The sequence below is a fragment of the Meles meles genome, chromosome 12 (genome assembly GCF_922984935.1).
Source record: "Meles meles chromosome 12, mMelMel3.1 paternal haplotype, whole genome shotgun sequence".
Classification (NCBI taxonomy): domain Eukaryota; kingdom Metazoa; phylum Chordata; class Mammalia; order Carnivora; family Mustelidae; genus Meles; species Meles meles.
The window spans coordinates 27681156-27693768 of record NC_060077.1 but is presented as its reverse complement, the minus strand read 5'-3'; positions in this window follow the sequence as shown (position 1 = coordinate 27693768).

Here is a 12613-nt window from a genome sequence, read left to right as displayed (position 1 = left end):
GGAGGAAGCACATGGACATCCTGACATAGAATCAAAACTGAGTCCAGCACTGAGTTTCCAAAAGCCCTTGGGTGTCCCTGAGGAAGGGCTCAATTCCAGGGGGACTCAACTGCTGGGAGTCCTCTTGTCAAGGAGGTCAGGGAGGGGGTGGGCTCAGTTGAAGACAGGCAGCCCTAGGCTCCCTGTCCCTCCACAGATGGACTCAGATATCCTGTCTGACGTCCCAGCACAAACTAAAGACATGTATCCAGTTCTGACTCTCTAGTAAGACATGCTGAGGTGGATCTCACAGTACAAAAGTGAATATCGTGTGGTTCCTACTTATGACCACAAGTACTGCCTGTTCAAAGTCAATCCATTAATTGTACTAGAATTCAAACCTTTAATCTATAGGCATTAGAAATTGTAAGAAGTGTTCATTATTCCATAAAGGGATTAATACATGGAAACCATTAATTATTATCATTTCTACAATAAACCCAGGTGTCTTCCAACCATGAAACACACTATGTGGAGTAACTCACTGAAGAGAAGCTCACTTGAAAACTAACGTGGGACCTGCTGTCTGCTCCCATGGAAGAGATGATGCATGAGTGAGCTTTCAACCCCCTTCACATGCACAGACTTAAGTCTCCTAAAAGACAAGAGCCCGGGCTGCAGCCACAGCTCAGTCTCAGCCCTCCATTGGCTGTGTGAGGCAGCAGCTGGTCTGGAGCCTGGGAACCCGCCCCCACTGCACAGCCCCAGCAAGTGTGCTCAGACATGTGCAAACATACACTTACAGATCCCTTGGCAAACGGATCGGGTGACGGGACAGCAGAGCCACTTCTTGTTATGTGTGAAATACACATCTCAGTGCCTTTCACAAGGGTATCAGGGCATGAACTAGAAAGGAAAAAAATAATTATCCTGGGACCTGACAGCTGCAGGTCCCAGGCAACAGCTGTCAGTGTCATACCTGGTTCCCTCTGCTGACCTCCTCCATGGTGGGAGCCTGCTGGTCAACCCCAGGACAATTTGAAATGCATAATAGACAGATGGAGAAAAATCAAATATTTGTGTTCCTGTTTCTATAATGGAAAGGACTGTATGCACTTAAGTAACTTCTGAAATATTTGTTAGATATAGTATAGAGATATGTTTGAAAATCCAATTTTAAGGGGGAGTCAAGATGGCGGGGAAGTAGGAGGAGGCACCATTTCAACCTGTACCCTAAAGTGAGCTGATTACCTACCAAAGAACTCCGACCACCCATGAAATCAGCCTGAGATCAGAATTATACACGTCTGGATCTCTACAGGAGCAGAAGACGCCAGTGGCAGGTAAAGCAGACTGGGAATGTCCTACTGATATCGGAAGATAAACAAAAGGGGGAGGGAGCCACCAGAGGTGACCGATCGGAAAGTAACACCCCAACACGAGAGTGCTCTGCGTCTGGGGACCAGCATTAACTTGGAGTCTGGTTGAAAGCACTCAAAAAACAAACAGCAAAGGATTGCGGGGGGTAATAGTGGGAACCTGGGCAGTTAGGGTCAGGGACCTAAGTCCCCAGACCCAGGACAGCCTCCCCTGGCGCGGAGCCAGAGAGAGTGCGGCGGAGAAATCAGGTCTCCATCCAAGAGCCGCCAGTGCACCTGAACGCCAGCGCGCCCGGGAACGAGTGGGGTCTGGCTCCCGTGAGGGGCTGGGAGCCTGGCCAGAAGGCAATCCTGAAACGCGCGCGTCCCACACCCTACCTTGGGATAGGTGCTCATAGGCGCTAGCCTGGAGCTCTGGCAGCCAGAAAAACCAGACATTCCCAGCCCGGGACAGCGGGAAAATCTCAGTGTGCGATCTCTGCTCAGAACCTCTCTGGCGGTCTGGAGCTGCCTAGACAGCCACCGCTGCCCTGGTTTTGGGTACAACGAGGAGCTCCTGCATCCCCAGGGACAGTGACTCAGAACCGACTCTGCCAGCAGCTTTTGCAAAACAGTCTGAGGCTTCTCTCTGAGAGGGAGGTCGGGGTGCTGTTTGCTCTCCTCTAAACCTCCAAAAACCATCAAAAGCTGTCAAGGCAAGAGAAAGCAGATGAAAGAACATAAAAACCCCCAGAGAACAAAAGGCTGAAAAAAACAGTTTCCTGAAAAAAAAAAGAGCTTCACCCCCTTGAGGGGAGCCACAGGACCTAACTCAGGGAACATCATTGTCTGAAAACCCACGTGGCAGGCCCCTCCCCCAGAAAACCAACCAGGAAGGAAGAAAAAAAAAAAAAGACTACAAGAGAACAATCACCACTACTTCATAAATACAACTTTTATTTTTAACTCTTTACCAATATTCTGGTTATTTTTTTTATACATACAGATAATTTTTTAACCTATTTACCATCACACCGAGATGTCCAGTACATCAAATTCTTTAATAACCTTCCAACCTGAACTTTTTGATACATACACCTGTGTTTTTCTTTTGTTTTTCTATTTTTTTAATTTTTTTTGAAGATTTTATTTATTTATTTGACAGAGAGAGATCACAAGTAGGCAGAGAGGCAGGCAGAGAGAGAGGAGGAAGCAGGCTCCCTGCGGAGCAGAGAGCCCGATGCGGGGCTCGATCCCAGGACCCTGAGATCATGACCTGAGCCGAAGGCAGAGGCTTTAACCCACTGAGCCACCCAGGCGCCCCTTTTTTAATTCTTTTTTAATTTTAACTTAGTTTAGTATAGTTTATTCTTTTTTAATTTTTATTTTCTACTATACATATAGAGTTAAACTTCAAGCTAATCCCCTTTCCCCAATCAATGCTACCCCTATAGGCAAATCAGTTTCTAATCCCCCTGTAACTTAGGAAAGTTGAGTCCCTTAACAAAAGCATCAAGATACCTACAGGAAGAATCAAAATAACCTTCCTCACCCACACTGAGAATCTATAACCATTCTCCCAATTTTTCCTTCTGTCAGTGTTTCTGTGAATTTGTGTTTGTCCTGATAATATATAAACCTTATACTTGGGGTTCTTTCTGATAAAGTTCTTCCCTTTTTTTTTTTTTTTGGCTTATATATACATATTTTTTTCTCTTGTCATATACTTTTATCACTCTTTTTGTCTGTCTGTTTTTGTTTGTATACTCCACAAATCTTACCTTGTGGCCCATTTGGGCTGAGCCTTCTCTTTTATCTTCCCTTTTTTTCCTATCTCTCTCTCTCTCTCTTCTTTTTTTCCTTTTTTCTTTCCCCTTTTTTTTCTTTCTTCTTCTCTATTTCTTTTTCTTCTCATTTTTCTCTCATTTGGGTGGGGAATCCTGATTGCACAGAAGCGTTCCAGGGTCCACATTGACTGCACCACAATCGATAAGTCCAGCTGCATCTGTTTAGTCATCTCTTACCAAAATGACTAGGAGGAGGAATACCCAACAGAAGAAAAATACAGAGGATGGGCCTTCTGCAACAGAGCTAATGGCTATCGACATAGACAATATGTCAGAAAAGGAATTCAGACTAACAATTATCCAGGCAATAGCTAGGCTGGAGAAAGCCATGGATGACCAAACAGAATTGATTAGGGCAGAACTGAAAGCCACCAGGGATGATGTTCACAATGTTAGGGCAGAACTGAAAGCCACCAGGGATGATGTTCAAAATGCTCTCAATGAGTTCCAATCCAATCTAAATTCTCTAAAAGCTAGGGTAACTGAGACAGAAGATAGAATTAGTGATCTGGAGGACAAACAGATAGAGAGAAAGGATCAGGAGGAAGCCTGGAACAAACAGCTCAGAAGCCACGAAAACAGAATCAGGGAAATAAACGATGCCATGAAACGTTCCAACGTCAGAATTATTGGAATCCCTGAAGGGGAAGAAAAAGAAAGAAGTCTAGACGATATAGTGGAAGAAGTTGTCTATGAAAATTTTCCCAATCTCACGAATGGAAACAACGTTCATGTACTACAGGCAGAAAGATTTCCTCCCAAGATTTTAGATTCTCGAAAGTCCTCACGGCACCTTATCATTAGAATGGGGAATTTTGTTTCAAGAGAGACCCTCTTAAAAGCAGCTAGGACAAAGAAGCTTCTTACATACAGAGGAAAGCCCATTAGAATAACGTCAGACCTTTCCACAGAGACCTGGCAAGCCAGGAAGGGCTGGCAAAATATATTCAGAGTACTAAATGAGAAGAACATGCAACCAAGAATACTCTATCCAGCAAGAATGACATTTAAAATGGATGGAGAGATAAAGAGTTTCCAAGACCGGCAAGGCTTAAAAGACTATGCAACCACCAAGACGACACTGCAGGAAATATTAAGGGGGGTCCTATAAGAGAGGAAAAATCCTAAGGATATCATTGAACAGAAATACACAAAAAATCTATAGACAGAAAGACTTCAAAGGCAACACGATGGCAATAAAAACCTATCTCTCAATAATCACTCTCAATGTGAATAGCTTAAATGCGCCCATAAAACGACACAGGGTTGCAGATTGGATAAAACGACAGGACCCATCCATATGTTGTCTACAAGAGACCCATTTTGAACCTAAGGATACACCCAGACTGAAAGTGAAGGGATGGAGAAGCATCTTTCATGCCAATGGGCCTCAAAAGAAGGCCGGAGTAGCGATTCTCATATCAGATAAATTAGGTTTTAAACTAAAGACTGTAGTCAGAGATACAGAAGGACACTACATAATTCTTAAAGGGACTATCCGCCAAGACGATCTAAAAATTGTGAATATCTATGCCCCCAATATGGGAGCACCCAATTACATAAGAAAACTATTAATCAAGATAAAGAGTCATATTGATATGAATACAATAATAGTAGGAGATCTTAATACGCCTCTCTCAGAAATAGACAGATCATCGAAGCAGAAAATTAATAAAGAAATAAGAGCATTGAATGAAACATTGGACCAGATGGACCTCATCGACGTATACAGAACATTCCACCCTAAAACAACAGAATATTCATTCTTCTCAAGTGCACATGGAACCTTCTCCAGAATAGACCACATCCTGGGTCACAAAGCAGGACTCAACCGATACCAAAAGACTGACATTATTCCCTGCATATTCTCCGATCACAATGCTTTGAAACTGGAGCTCAATCACAAGGAAAAGTTCAGAAGGAACTCAAACACCTGGAAGCTAAAGACCACCTTGCTTAAGAATGCTTGGATCAACCAGGAGATCAAAGACGAACTTAAACAATTCATGGAAACCAATGAGAATGAAGACACCTCGGTCCAAAACCTATGGGATACAGCAAAGGCGGTTCTAAGGGGGAAATACATAGCCATCCAAGCCTCCCTCAAAAACATTGAAAAATCCAGAATACACCAGCTGTCTCTACACCTTAAAGAACTGGAGAATCAACAACAAATCAAACCAACTCCACATGCAAGAAGGGAAATAATCAAGATTAGAGCAGAGATCAATGAGGGAGAAACGAGAGATACAGTAGAACGTATCAATGAAACTAGAAGCTGGTTTTTTGAAAGAATCAATAAGATCGATAAACCATTGGCCACACTAATCCAAAAGAAAAGAGAGAAAGCCCAAATTAATAAAATTATGAATGAAAAGGGAGAGATCACAACTAACACCAAGGAAATAGAAACAATCATCAGAAATTATTACCAACAGTTATATGCCAATAAGCTAAGCAACCTAGATGAAATGGATGCATTCCTGGAAAGCTACAAACTCCCAAAATTGAACCAGGAAGAAATTGACAACCTGAATAGACCGATATCTAGTAACGAGATTGAAGCAGTGATCAAAAACCTCCCAAAAAACAAGAGCCCAGGACCTGACGGATTCCCTGGGGAATTCTACCAAACTTTCAAAGAAGAAATAACACCAATTCTCCTGAAGCTGTCCAAAAAATTGAAGCAGAAGGAAAACTTCCAGACTCTTTTTATGAAGCCAGCATTACCCTGATCCCCAAACCAGGCAAAGACCCTACCAAAAAGGAGAATTTCAGACCAATATCACTGATGAATATGGATGCAAAGATTCTCAACAAGATCCTAGCAAACAGGATCCAGCAGCACATTCAAAAGATGATCCACCATGACCAGGTGGGATTCATCCCTGGGTTGCAAGGTTGGTTCAACATTCGCAAATCAATCAGTGTGATAGAACACATCAATAAGAGAAGAGAGAAGAACCACATGGTCCTCTCAATTGATGCAGAAAATGCATTTGACAAAATCCAGCATCCGTTCCTGATGAAAACGCTTCAAAGTATAGGGATAGAGGGAACATTCCTGAACTTCATAAAATCTATCTATGAAAGACCCACAGCAAATATCATCCTCAATGGGGAAAAGCTTGCAGCCTTCCCGTTGAGATCAGGAGCACGACAAGGATGCCCACTCTCACCACTCTTGTTCAACATAGTATTAGAAGTTCTAGCAACGGCAATCAGACAACAAAGAGAAATAAAAGGTCTCCAAATTGGCAAGGAAGAAGTCAAACTCTCTCTCTTCGCAGATGACATGATTCTTTATATGGAAAACCCCAAAGACTCCACCCCCAAACTACTAGAACTCATACAGCAATTCAGTAACGTGGCAGGATACAAAGTCAATGTACAGAAATCAGTGGCTTTCTTATACACCAACAATGAAAATACAGAAAGGGAAATTAGAGAATCGATTCCATTTACTATAGCACCAAGAACCATAAGATACCTGGGCATAAACCTAACCAAAGAAGTAAAGGACCTGTACTCGAGGAACTACAGAACACTCATGAAAGAAATTGAAGAAGACACAAAAAGATGGAAAACTGTTCCATGCTCTTGGATTGGAAGAATAAACATTGTTAAAACGTCTATACTGCCTAGAGCAATCTATACTTTTAATGCCATTCCGATCAAAATTCCACCAGTATTTTTCAAAGGGCTGAAGCAAATACTCCTAAAATTTGTATGGAATCCGAAGAGACCCTGAATTGCTAAGGAAATGTTGAAAAACAAAAACAAAACTGGCGGCATCACGTTACCCGATTACAAGCTTTACTACAAAGCTGTGATCACCAAGACAGCGTGGTAGTGGCATAAAAACAGACATATAGACCAGTGGAACAGAGTGGAGAGCCCAGATATGGACCCTCAACTCTATGGTCAAATAATCTTCAACAAAACAGGAAAAAATATTCAATGGAAAAAAGACAGTCTCTTCAATAATGGTGCTGGGAAAAATGGACAGCGATATGTAGAAGAATGAAACTCGACCATTCTCTTACACCGTACACAAAGATAAACTCAAAATGGATAAAAGACCTCAACGTGAGACAGGAATCTATCAGAATCCTAGAGGAGAACATAGGCAGTAACCTCTTTGATATCAGCCACAGCAACTTCTTTCAAGATATGTCTCCAAAGGCCAAGGAAACTAAAGCAAAAATGAACTTTTGGGACTTCATCAAGATCAAAAGCTTCTGCACAGCAAAGGAAACAGTCAACAAAACAAAGAGGCAACCCACGGAATGGGAGAAGATATTTGCAAATGACAGTACAGACAAAAGGTTGATATCCAGGATCTACAAAGAACTTCTCAAACTCAACACACACAAAACAGATAATCATATCAAAAAATGGGCAGAAGATATGAACAGACACTTCTCCAATGAAGACATACAAATGGCTATCAGACACATGAAAAAATGTTCATCATCACTAGCCATCAGGGAGATTCAAATTAAAACCACATTGAGATACCACAAATAAAAATAAATATTAAAAAAAAAGAAAATCCAATTTTAAGTTGCATAACGGGCTATTTTTTTAAAGGTTTTATTTATTTATTTGACAGAGAGAGAGAGAGAGAGAGAGATCACAAGTAGAGAGGCAGGCAGAGAGAGAGGGGGATGCAGGCTCCCTGCTGAGTAGAGAACCCAATGTGGGGCTCGATCCCAGGACCCTGAGATCATGACCTGAGCTGAAGGCAGCGGCTTAACCCACTGAGCCACCCAGGTGCCCCTTAGATATGTTTTTTTTTTTTATTTTTATTTGTTTATTTACAGCATAACAGTGTTCATTGTTTTGGCATCACACCCAGTGCTCCATGCAGTACGTGCCCTCCCTATTACCCACCACCTGGTTCCTCAACCTCCCACCCCCCCCCACCCCCCTGCCACCCCTTCATAACCCTCTGGTTGTTTTTCAGAGTCCATAGTCTCTCATGGTTCATCTCCCCTTCCAGTTTCGCTCAACTCCCTCTCCTCTCCATCTCCCCATGTCCTCCATGTTATTTGTTATGCTCCACAAATAAGTGAGACCATATGATACTTGACTCTCTCTGCTTGACTTATTTCGCTCAACATAATTTCTTCCAGTCCGGTCCATGTTGCTACAAAAGTTGGGTATTCGTCCTTTCTGATGGAGGCATAATACTCCATTGTGTATATGGACCACATCTTCCTTATCCATTCATCCGTTGAAGGGCATCTTGGTCCTTTCCACAGTTTGGCGACCGTAGCCATTGCTGCAATAAACATTGGGGTACAAATGGCCCTTCTTTTCACTACATCTGTGTCTTTGGGGTAAATACCCAGCAGTGCAATTGCAGGGTCATAGGGAAGCTCTATTCTTAATTTCTTGAGGAATCTCCACACTGTTCTCCAAAGTGGCTGCACTAACTTGCATTCCCACCAACAGTGAAGAGGGTTCCCCTTTCTCCACATCCTCTCCAACACACGTTGTTTCCTGTCTTGCTAATTTTGGCCATTCTAACTGGTGTTAGGTGGTATCTCAATGTTGTTTTAATTTGAATCTCCCTGATGGCTAGTGATGATGAACATTTTTTCATATGTCTGATAGCCATTTGTATGTCTTCGTTGGAGAAGTGTCTGTTCATATCTTCTGCCCATTTTTTGATATGATTATCTGTTTTGTGTGTGTTGAGTTTGAGAAGTTCTTTATAGATCCTGGATATCAACCTTTTGTCTGTACTGTCATTTGCAAATATCTTCTCCCATTCCGTGGGTTGCCTCTTTGTTTTGTTGACTGTTTCCTTTGCTGTGCAGGAGCTTTGATCTTGATGAAGTCCCAAAAGTTCATTTTTGCTTTAGTTTCCTTGGCCTTTGGAGACATATCTTGAAAGAAGTTGCTGTGGCTGATATCAAAGAGGTTACTGCCTATGTTCTCCTCTAGGATTCTGATAGATTCCTGTCTCACGTTGAGGTCTTTTATCCATTTCGAGTTTATCTTTGTGAACGGTGTAAGAGAATGGTCGAGTTTCATTCTTCTACATATCGTTGTCCATTTTTCCCAGCACCATTATTGAAGAGACTGTCTTTTTTCCATTGAATATTTTTTCCTGTTTTGTCAAAGATTATTTCACCATAGAGTTGAGGGTCCATATCTGGGCTCTCCACTCTGTTCCACTGGTCTATGTGTCTGTTTTTATGCCAGTACCACGCTGTCTTGGTGATCACAGCTTTGTAGTAAAGCTTGTAATCGGGTAACGTGATGCCGCCAGTTTTGTTTTTGTTTTTCAACATTTCCTTAGCAATTCAGGGTCTCTTCGGATTCCATACAAATTTTAGGATTATTTGCTCCAGCTCTTTGAAAAATGTCGGTGGAATTTTGATCGGAATGGCATTAAAAGTATAGATTGCTCTAGGCAGTATAGACATTTTAACAATGTTTATTCTTCCAATCCAAGAGCATGGAACAGTCTTCCATCTTTTTGTGTCTTCTTCAATTTCTTTCATGAGTGTTCTGTAGTTCCTCAAGTACAGGTCCTTTACTTCTTTGGTTAGGTTTATGCCCAGGTATCTTATGGTTCTTGGTGCTATAGTAAATGGAATCGATTCTCTAATTTCCCTTTCTGTATTTTCATTGTTAGTGTATAAGAAAGCCACTGATTTCTGTACATTGACTTTGTATCCTGCCACGTTACTGAATTGCTGTATGAGTTCTAGTAGTTTGGGGGTGGAGTCTTTGGGGTTTTCCATATAAAGAATCATGTCATCTGCGAAGAGAGAGAGTTTGACTTCTTCCTTGCCAATTTGGATACCTTTTATTTCTCTTTGTTGTCTGATTGTCGTGGCTAGATCTTCTAATACTATGTTGAACAAGAGTGGTGAGAGTGGGCATCCTTGTCGTGTTCTTGATCTCAATGGGAAGGCTGCAAGCTTTTTCCCATTGAGGATGATATTTGCTGTGGGTCTTTCATAGATAGATTTTATGAAGTTCAGGAATGTTCCCTCTATCCCTATACTTTGAAGCGTTTTCATCAGGAACGGATGCTGGATTTTGTCAAATGCTTTTTCTGCATCAATTGAGAGGACCATGTGGTTCTTCTCTCTTCTCTTATTGATGTGTTCTATCACACTGATTGATTTGCGAATGTTGAACCAACCTTGCAACCCAGGGATGAATCCCACCTGGTCATGGTGGATAATATTTTTAATGTGCTGCTGGATCCTGTTTGCTAGGATCTTGTTGAGAATTTTGCATCCATATTCATCAGTGATATTGGTCTGAAATTCTCCTTTTTGGTAGGGTCTTTGACTGGTTTGGGGTCAGGGTAATGCTGACTTCATAAAAAGAGTCTGGAAGTTTTCCTTCTGCTTCAATTTTTTGGAACAGCTTCAGGAGAATTGGTGTTATTTCTTCTTTGAAAGTTTGGTAGAATTCCCCAGGGAATCCATCAGGTCCTGGGCTCTTGTTTTTTGGGAGGTTTTTGATCACTGCTTCAATCTCGTTACTAGATATCGGTCTATTCAGGTTGTCAATTTCTTCCTGGTTCAATTTTGGGAGTTTGTAGCTTTCCAGGAATGCATCCATTTCATCTAGGTTGCTTAGCTTATTGGCATATAACTGTTGGTAATAATTTCTGATGATTGTTTCTATTTCCTTGGTGTTAGTTGTGATCTCTCCCTTTTCATTCATAATTTTATTAATTTGGGCTTTCTCTCTTTTCTTTTGGATTAGTGTGGCCAATGGTTTATCGATCTTATTGATTCTTTCAAAAAACCAGCTTCTAGTTTCATTGATACGTTCTACTGTATCTCTCGTTTCTCCCTCATTGATCTCTGCTCTAATCTTGATTATTTCCCTTCTTGCATGTGGAGTTGGTTTGACTTGTTGTTGATTCTCCAGTTCTTTAAGGTGTAGAGACAGCTGGTGTATTCTGGATTTTTCAATGTTTTTGAGGGAGGCTTGGATGGCTATGTATTTCCCCCTTAGAACCGCCTTTGCTGTATCCCATAGGTTTTGGACCGAGGTGTCTTCATTCTCATTGGTTTCCATGAATTGTTTAAGTTCGTCTTTGATCTCCTGGTTGATCCAAGCATTCTTAAGCAAGGTGGTCTTTAGCTTCCAGGTGTTTGAGTTCCTTCTGAACTTTTCCTTGTGATTGAGCTCCAGTTTCAAAGCATTGTGATCGGAGAATATGCAGGGAATAATGTCAGTCTTTTGGTATCGGTTGAGTCCTGCTTTGTGACCCAGGATGTGGTCTATTCTGGAGAAGGTTCCATGTGCACTTGAGAAGAATGAATATTCTGTTGTTTTAGGGTGGAATGTTCTGTATACGTCGATGAGGTCCATCTGGTCCAATGTTTCATTCAATGCTCTTATTTCTTTATTAATTTTCTGCTTCGATGATCTGTCTATTTCTGAGAGAGGCGTATTAAGATCTCCTACTATTATTGTATTCATATCAATATGACTCTTTATCTTGATTAATAGTTTTCTTATGTAATTGGGTGCTCCCATATTGGGGGCATAGATATTCACAATTTTTAGATCGTCTTGGCGGATAGTCCCTTTAAGAATTATGTAGTGTCCTTCTGTATCTCTGACTACAGTCTTTAGTTTAAAACCTAATTTATCTGATATGAGAATCGCTACTCCGGCCTTCTTTTGAGGCCCATTGGCATGAAAGATGCTTCTCCATCCCTTCACTTTCAGTCTGGGTGTATCCTTAGGTTCAAAATGGGTCTCTTGTAGACAACATATGGATGGGTCCTGTCGTTTTATCCAATCTGCAACCCTGTGTCGTTTTATGGGCGCGTTTAGGCCATTCACATTGAGAGTGATTATTGAGAGATAGGTTTTTATTGACATCGTGTTGCCTTTGAAGTCTTTCTGTCTGTAGATTGTTTCTATATTTCTGTTCAATGATATTCTTAGGATTTTTTCTCTTTTATAGGACCCCCCTTAATATTTCCTGCAGTGTCGTCTTGGTGGTTGCATAGTCTTTTAAGCCTTGCCGGTCTTGGAAACTCTTTATCTCTCCATCCATTTTAAATGTCATTCTTGCTGGATAGAGTATTCTTGGTTGCATGTTCTTCTCATTTAGTACTCTGAATATATTTTGCCAGCCCTTCCTGGCTTGCCAGGTCTCTGTGGAAAGGTCTGACGTTATTCTAATGGGCTTTCCTCTGTATGTAAGAAGCTTCTTTGTCCTAGCTGCTTTTAAGAGGGTCTCTCTTGAAACATAATTCCCCATTCTAATGATAAGGTGCCGTGAGGACTTTCGAGAATCTAAAATCTTGGGAGGAAATCTTTCTGCCTGTAGTACATGAACGTTGTTTCCATTCGTGAGATTGGGAAAATTTTCATAGACAACTTCTTCCACTATATCGTCTAGACTTCTTTCTTTTTCTTCCCCTTCAG